Source organism: Hesperophylax consimilis, chromosome 13 (genome assembly GCF_061612785.1).
Source record: "Hesperophylax consimilis isolate HC1 chromosome 13, BYU_Hcon_1.0, whole genome shotgun sequence".
Lineage (NCBI taxonomy): Eukaryota > Metazoa > Arthropoda > Insecta > Trichoptera > Limnephilidae > Hesperophylax > Hesperophylax consimilis.
In genome coordinates this window covers 29,442,435-29,451,863 of record NC_142848.1, presented here as the reverse complement: position 1 = coordinate 29,451,863, position 9,429 = coordinate 29,442,435, and positions in this window count along the sequence as shown.

Genomic DNA, 9,429 nt, shown 5'->3' with positions numbered 1-9,429 from the left:
CCCGCTTAACACCATCCCCCTCTTTTGATTTATGCAAGAAAAAAACATGGCCAAAAAGTGCCTTTTATTTTATTTTGTGGATGTTCAAGCACAAATATTTAATTTTTTTCCCATCATTTTATAAATAACTTAATTTTTCACATTATACAATAAAATCATAACCGAAAATGGGTTTGTAAGTAGGAAATTTTGAACTTTAAAGCAGTTTTCATAGGCTTTATACATTATTTTATGACATAATAACATGTCAGTCAGTTAAAGAGATAGAAAGCCCGCGCCTGTAATAGTTACATTTGATTAGCTGTCCCAATCTAATACTTCAAGTTATCTAGCGACATATACTTTCAATCAAACCCACATATGAAGGCATTCCTATTCTGCAATAACTCTTCACCTCGTCAGTGCTTTAAAAATAAAAATGTATTTAAAATAAAATAATTTGTGATTCACTAACGAAAGTTTCTCTTTTCAACGTTATCTAATTATGATTATATAAATGAACATTGTGAAATTGATAATAATATTAATCACTTTCTTATGAATGTACAAAGCTATTAATTTTCTTTCACAATGTATGTAATATAATCATGATAATTTTTTTATGCCTTTCTTAACCCTTTCTTATCTGTTTTTAGTTATTTTTTATTATTTGATTAATTTGTTGACCTAATCATCAACCATCAATTTTAAAATTATTACTCCTACAATTGTGAACTCCTGCAACGTATAAACATACATACACCCACAGGAACAACACGACAAAATACAATATTCTACAGCAGCACACATAAGCGTAACTACATTGCCCACTCTCCGATACAACGACTTCACACCATGGGAAATCATTACTTGGGTGATGTTGACATATTCAATACCAACTTGGCAAGTTTTGTGGATCATTTAAAACATTTATTTCAACAATACTCCTAAACACATCATGTAAACCTACACATAACTGTAATTTTCTGTTTTTGTTTCTTTTGTTTATATGAATTGTTGCATAGCTTTTATCAAATGTAATTTTATTCTTATTTTTTATGTTTCAAAGTATCTGTCAAATTAAAATTATACTACCAACCATGTAAAAGCCCTCTGGGCGTTAAATAAATAAATTAAAATAAATACCTAAATAAAATAAAAATAAAAATCTTAAATCCAAGATATTCTCTTATGATAGAACTATTTATATTTTTTTAATCTCAAAATAATAAATCTATTATATTGAATAACCAAGTTAATTTATCGTTTAGTTCGATTCTAGATATATTTCTAGTTAACCACTCTCGTTAACAAGCTTTCCTGCCACCGGTTTAGCCACGTCGCAAACCCGTATTAACCCTTCCCTTACGGTGTTCAAAAATACCTCATCTTCCGGTGCTATACACTCTGTAAACATTCATATATTGTAATTACTTAATGCAATGTGTATTGCGTGGAAATACCTAAAATTTTAACTCTGTTCAGTATATTTACAGAGATATTTTATTAATTAGAGACGATGTTCACTCAGTTGACAGCACCGGCAAGGAAAGGTTAAACTACGAACTTACTGGTTTGTTAACCGGAAAGATACAGAGTAGGCCCCTGTTCTTCTTGGAAATCCCGTAATTACCCCTTCCATTTTGTCCACCTCTCCCACATAAACCAATAGTTTTTTGTATATTAGAATAATAGAAGAGTATGTATGAGACGATGTATGAAGAAGAGACGATGTATGAATGTGAATGAGGCAAGAAGTGTGTGCCAAGACTGAGTTGTTTGGAGGTCCCTCCTCTCTGCCTACCCCTGCGGGGAAACGGCGTGATAATTAGTTAGTTTAGATTAGTTTTAAATATTCTCCTGATGAAGGAAGGGTGAGGGTAGAGTTAAAATAAAATTAAAGTTATTATTTTTTTGATAAACTAATGTTTAAGACAATATTTTTTATGCATAGCACAAAGGGTAACAATTATTTTATAAGCAATAATTATTAGCCTGAAACACTCATCCACATTGAAAAATGTTTAAGACAATATTTTTTATGCATAGCACAAAGGGTTAAAATTATTTTAAAAGCAATAATTATTAGCCTGAAACACTCATCCAGCCTGGTTGTTTCAGGTGACAAAATGTAACAAGCAGTAATTGTTGAATGTAGCACTAGTATATATTGAATTATTTCGCGGATAAGAGATAAGCCGCCATAGCTCAGTGGTCAGAGCTGTCGACCGGAAATCGAAAGGACACGGGTTCAAGTCCCGTTGGCGTCATGTATCTTTTATCAGGAGATTTTTCAATGTGGATGAGTGTTTCAGGCTAATAATTATTGCCTATAAAATAAAATTAAAGTGGTCAAAAACAAATTTATGTGTTTTTTTACTGTAAATTATGACGAGCCACAAAGTTGATGCTTTTTACAAATACGCTTGTGTGTATTTACGTATTTTTACCATCTATGAGATGTGTGGGATTGCACTAACCCAAAATTCTGGAAAAACAACCATTATTATTGTTATTAAAATTCTGTACATTGGATAATTTCTTAAAATGTAGCTGCAAGGCGCCCACTTGAAGGGAGAAAGGGAGTGGGAAAAATAAGGTTGAAAAGTGTCCGACTATTAAAACTAGAGACTGGTTATCAAGCATCACTGAAACCATTTCAAGTAATGGAACGTTTTGACTCTAAATGGCGGTCTTTCACCCCAGTATCTTCCAGTTAAAATGCAAATATACCTGCACCCTTGAAGGAGTAGTAAGGGGAATTACATATCAAATTGCATGTCAATACGTCGTCAATATATAAGGTCGTCAACAAACAATACCCTGAACATACCGATAACATACACCACACACAGACAAAGACACTTCCAGTATTACGCTACAAAACTTTTTAATTGTATGCCTACTCCTCTGAAACTACTACTAATGGGAAATACATGCAAAAACATTCACAAAAAACTGATCACAGCCTGGATCAAAAAACAAGATATCCACTTTATACAAAACATTATAACACCAAACTAAACATAATCATAGATGAATGTGAATGTATGTATGTATACACGTGTTTATTTATATGTGTGTATGCATGCATATTATATGTGTATTTATGTGTATACATGGGTGTATGTATATATGTGCATGTAAATAAATATTTTTTCCTTTTTCTTTAAATAACAATGTACAATAACCATTAAAAAAAAATAAAAAATTTTAAGGTTAAAAAATCACAGGTTCTCCCAGTGAGGTGTTCACGAAACATACAACACCCACTACAGTGTCACCTACTCAAACCTACCTCACACCCAGCATAAAAAATAAAAATAAAACCATATTAACAACAGTTCAAAATTTATTTATTATATACAAATGTACATATTTGTAGACACTGTAATGTATGTATAGATATAAATAAATACTTTTAGTTGCCCACCGTTAAAGCAAAATCACTATCCTACAATAATTGAATAATTCCTACAATATTTTTCTGATTTCTTATATGTATTATATTCTACGAGGTTTGGTAATATTTCATAATATGATTTATTGGACCTTCTAACGCTCGGGGGAGTAATGCATTTTTTCACTTTGTCTGAACGCAAGTGCATTAGATATTGTTTCCCTGGGGTATTTATTACACTAGGGAAATGTACACTTGCTGTAAATGTACACCGCCATAAGTTGTATATTATAACACCATCTTAGTGGCGATAGGAATATTTATAAATTGCATTAATATTCATTTTGATATGTTGATTTAATTTATTTTTCATATAATCAAAAGGCGATGGGTACAATATGAGGGAAACGCCATACAGTGGTACCTTTAGAATTGAGCTACGGAAATAATGCAATGACTTTTGAAATGGATGAAATTTTAACAAATGTATTGATTACCTACACGGAGTCCTGTTAAAAAACTGACAGCAAGCTAACTTCCTGATAAACTATTATTCTCCCAGAAAATAAGGATAACACGTGTTATTTTCCCTCATGGCGGAATGCTACAGTATTTTTATTAACACGTGTTCCCTCATCCGCATAAAACATTTGTTTTTGACTGATACTTTGTTAGGAACTCTTTCAATTCATTCGTTTTAGGCCCGCAGTCCCATTTATAACAGGAAAACTAATACTCCAGATTTTTTAATTAATGAATAGTATTTCATTAAGTAAGTTGTCTCCGTGTTCTTAATTAATATAACTATTTGAGCTGATCAATATTAAGTATTTTCAGTACATAATCAAGAAAACAAGGGTTTTGAGAACATGTGTTTTTTCCGCCTCGGTAACAGTGTGCGCTTTGGGCTCCCGCTGTAATTTTGGAGTGTGTTACCTTCGCCTTATAATCAGGGCCGGCTCTGTCCAGGTGTGATTGGAGAAGTCTGCTCCAGGCGTCGTCTTACCAAGACGCCAAGGATCCAAGGCGCTGATAATACGTAACCATCGAACGCCTAATACCCTGGCTCCTTGACATTTTTACTAGCACCAGGCACCGTTTGTCTCAGGGCCGTTTCTTCTTCTGAAGATCTGAGAACCTATTGAGACTATTGGTTATTTTTCTCAATCAAAACACACTTAAGGCGATGCCATACGTAGTAATGCAAAATCATGTGTTTTTGGTTTGAAAATTTGGTCGCCTAGAAATGTTTCAAATGCTTTAATTAAATACTGCGAGTAGAATACATCTTGGCCTTTGAAATAATCGAGTATTTTTTAGATAAGTCTTTTTATAATCCCAGAAAAAATGATGTAAAGGCCTATGAAAACTGCTTTAAAGTTCAAAATCTCCTGCTTACGAACCCATTTTCGGTTATGATTTTACTGTATAATGTGGCAAATTAAGTTATTTATAAAATGATCGAAAAAAAAATATTTATGCCTGAACATCCACAAAATAAAATAAAAGGCACTTTTTGCCGATGGTGTTAATCGGGAATTCAAACCTTATCGCCATCTACGTAAGGTTTGTTATTGATAGCGGCTCAATTTAAAATATTACACGACGTAGTGCATCGCCTTAAGCTTAATAAAAGTCAGATTACAATTGCCCCCAACCGCCTGGAGCCAGTGAGACTATGTCATCTCCAATTTGGTGTGTGTTGTGAGGCTGGAAGTACTGAGAAGTGGAAGGAGATGAGTGGAGGAAGGTGAAGAAGTACCTGACTATTCGGATCTAAATCATTTTTTTGTTACTGGCGACATCCCATAGACAAACCACGTATTTGGTGCGTTTTTAAAAAATGTCAATTTTAAATTATTTTAGCTATTATAACTGACTATAACAATAAAAAATATGTTCTGGTATTTGAGTTAGATAAAAAATCATAATAAAAAAGGACTGGAGTTCCTTATTGTCAATAGTTTCAATTGCCTCTGTAAACGATAAATTTGTCGCGTTTATGAAGTAAATTCACGTAAAAATTGACAATTATTGATTTTTCCTTAGCGTTTTATGTGAAAATTTTCGTGTTGGAATCTCTGGTCATCAATTCATTTGTTTTTCGTAACACAGCTCTGCTGCTGACTGAGCATTGTGCCTAAAGGAAAATTTTGTATGAGTCATTAGACCACGGCCCTAGAAATAAAGAACGGACAGGGGTGTAAATGTAGAGTGTACCGTGTATATGTCGCGGCGGCGGAAGAAGTTTCCTGAGTGCTTTAGCCTCGAGCCAGAAGGGGAGAACTAGAAGAAGAATTTTTGTTTACAATCTTGGAGGAGAAAGGAGATGAGGGTTGTAAAAAATATCTCAATGCACGCGGAATCTGCCGGAGTTTTTCATAAATTTGAAACGAACGTACTTGTCTCGACTTACGAATAATTAAAATATTTTAAAAAATATATTTAATCGTTAATCAAAAATATGCAAACTTCCGGAGGTGATTCTAGATTCATACTAGACTATATTACAAACTTCCGGAGGTGATTCTAGATTTATACTAGACTATATTACAAAATTCCGGAGGTGATTCTAGATTCATACTAGACTATATTACAAACTTCCGGAGGTGATTCTAGATTCATACTAGACTATATTACAAACTTCCGGAGGTAATTCTAGATTCATACTAGACTATATTACAAACTTCTGGAGGTGATTCTAGATTCATACTAGACTATATTACAAACTTCCGGAGATGATTCTAGATTCATACTAGACTATATTACAAACTTCCGGAGGTGATTCTAGATTCATACTAGACTATATTACAAACTTCCGGAGGTAATTCTAGATTCATACTAGACTATATTACAAACTTCCGGAGGTGATTCTAGATTCATACTAGACTATATTAAAAACTTCCGGAGGTGTACATATGTGTTATTTACTGTACATACACTCCTACCAATATAATTACAGAATCCAATTTCCAATTACTGTATATTTTGAATGGAATATAATTATAATTATGCCATTGAAATGATTCCTATCTGTACGTATATATATATAAATATATTTACTAGGCAGAGATTGATATTGAAAAAAATTAAATAATGTTTTTTTTTTTTAAATCATAAATACAATGAAATAAAGGTTTATACAAAGTAACATGAAAACTAATTTACTTCATTAATGACTAAATCCACCAGAAAAATTCTACTGTATAGCAATAAAATTTTACTTAAAAATACGAATAATAGAAAATACCTATAATAGATTTCCAGATTAACATTTTCACATTATTTGGAAGTACCTAAAAACATAAAACAGAGGGAATAAGAACATTTCAAAAAAATTTATATATTAAATAACCTTCACAAAACTCGTCTCTGAAAAATTTAAAGTTAATACCATTTACCAGACCACAAAATTTAAATTTGTGGTATATGAATTACAGTTAATAGTAACAATTAATTTGTTTTTAAGCTTACGATAATAGATTACCATATTTTAAATTCGCACATTATTTGGAAGTAATTTAAAACATAAAACAGAGGGAATAACAACATTTTAAATACTTAAAAAAATTAATTAACCTTTACACAACTCGTCTCTAAAAAATTTAAAAAAGTTGTACCATTTACCAGACCACAAAATTTTAAGTTGCGGTATATGAACTATAGTTTATAATAACAATCGAATTATACTTAATAAGCTTACGAATACCTATAATAGATTTCCAAATTATTTGTAAGTTATTTAAAACATAAAACAGAGGGAATAAGAACATTTCAAATACTTAAAAAAAAATAGACTGGGGTAAATATGGTGCTCTTTTTAATTCTGATTTTTTTCGAATGAACAATACAAATATACCGTTCTCTTATAAAGTTGAACATTTAGTTAAGTTATTAATTTTAGTAGCAATTCTAATGTAGTAGGTATGTACCCATTGTAATAATATCCATAAGACTTCCCAACACTGCACAAATAAATATGTACGTGTATTGTCGACAGAAGGACGAAAATGGAAATAAAAGGCAGGCGGCAATCGAAATAACTCATTACCTCAAATTTGGTGACTCGCCGACTGGACTAAAATGAAAAAAATAGAATTTTTAATCAAACTATCCCTTTAGCGTGTCCCAATAATAGATTTGTATATTTGTTAATATTATGTTTCCACCACCACAACACGGGCATCTGCCTAGTTTGGTGGCCTAAACATACCAAATAATTATAATAACTATAATAAGAATAATAATTAAAAAAAACTTTTGACGAGCTGGCTTGATCTTCGTAGATTTCTGTGCAGTGGTGTGGCCATCGCCTACACACTAGACTCGTCTTTATTCTACTGTGCCTGCGACGGTTACAGCTAACATATTAGTCGGTGGAGTCACAAACCTTTCTTTTTTCAGTTTCTTCGTATTCTCTTTTTTTCAGTTTCTTCGTATTCTCTTTTTTCAGTTTCTTCGTATTCTCTTTATGAGGTTTCTCATGTATGTCTATTATTTTTTTCTGCTCCACATCGTGGTTATGTTCAATGTATTTTGAACTACTGTCTTTAGACTCCGGAGTTAGCTGTTTATTTGTTTCAATCGGCCAAGACGGATCGTCTGCGTTATATGTTGGAAAGTCATTCGAATTCTCTTTATTTTGTTGTACATGCTCGTACGCCTCCTCTGTTATAGCAATCCCCTTTAAGACTGACTGCTTTAAAACTTTAGGTTTCTCAGGGTTGCTCTTATCAGGTATTAAGATGCCACTCATTTCTCTCCCCTTTGACACCAATGTTTCTACATTTCGAGCTTTTTCTTGGGTTATCTCGTTTTTTAAGGGAGCAGGCATTTCTTCATTTGATTCTTGCGAATCATGTTTCTTTTCTTTTTTATTTTGGCCACGTGTATCATCATCAGTAATTTCACTATCATCACTCGATAATAGATCGTCACTTATTTCATCTTCGCTTTTTACATTTTTTACATCTAGTTTCGAATATCCACTTACATGTTCAAAATTGACAGGATCGCCTATTTCAGACTTTTTCAGCTTTCTTAAAATTAGCCTTTTATAATATTTAATATCTTTGTTTTTTTTTGTTATTTTTTTTGTATTCATAGCATTTTCTCCAATCATCGAGACGTTTCCATCATTCGACGTACTTATCTCACTGTCTTCATTATCTAGCATTCCTGATTGCTTCAGTAATTCCTTGTTGTTAAGGAAATTATCGATATCGAATGTATCAGGGTTTAAGCCAAGTTTTGAAAAGCCACTCGCATGCTGAGGAGTAATTGGATCACTTAAATCACCCCTTTTCACCTTTCTCGTCTTCTCAGTTTTAGCTTTGCGATCCGTTTTTTTTACAACTTCTTGTTGTTGCACACTTTCAGGTACGAAATTTTGTTCATGCGCTATTTCCGACCTTCCGATCTGTGTGTTTCCAGATCTCCACTCGCTTTCAAGTAGTGAGTATCCACTCTCATGCACAAAACTATGCGGGTCACTTAAATCACTTATTTGTAGATTTTCAAAATATATTTTGTTTTGTTTTTGTAGTGGTTCGTTAGTAATTTTGATACTTCCATCTCTGCCTTGTTGTTCGGCTTGTTCCACTCCTTCTTGTATATTTTCCTCTCGTTGTGTCTTGTGTTTTACTAGCGTAGCAGGTTCCGTGTCGTTATCAAACAGCATAGCCGGTTCCGTGTTATTGTCAATCAGAATAGTAGGTTCCGTAACGTTATCAATCAGCGTTGGAGGTTTCGTGTCCTTATCAATTAGCATAGCAGGTTGCGTGTCGTTATCAATCAGCATAGCAGGTTCCGTGTCGTTAATAATCTGAATTGTAGGTTCCGTGGAATTATCAATCTGCATAGCAGGTTCCATGTCATTATCAATCAGAATAGAAGGTTCCGTGTCGTTAATAATCTGAATTGTAGGTTCCGTGGAATTATCAATCAGCATAGCAGGTTCCGTGTCATTATCAATCAGAATAGTAGGTTCCGGGTAGTTATCAATCAGCACATTTTCATCTGGCTTAGGAGTTTTGCATGAAGTCTCAAGA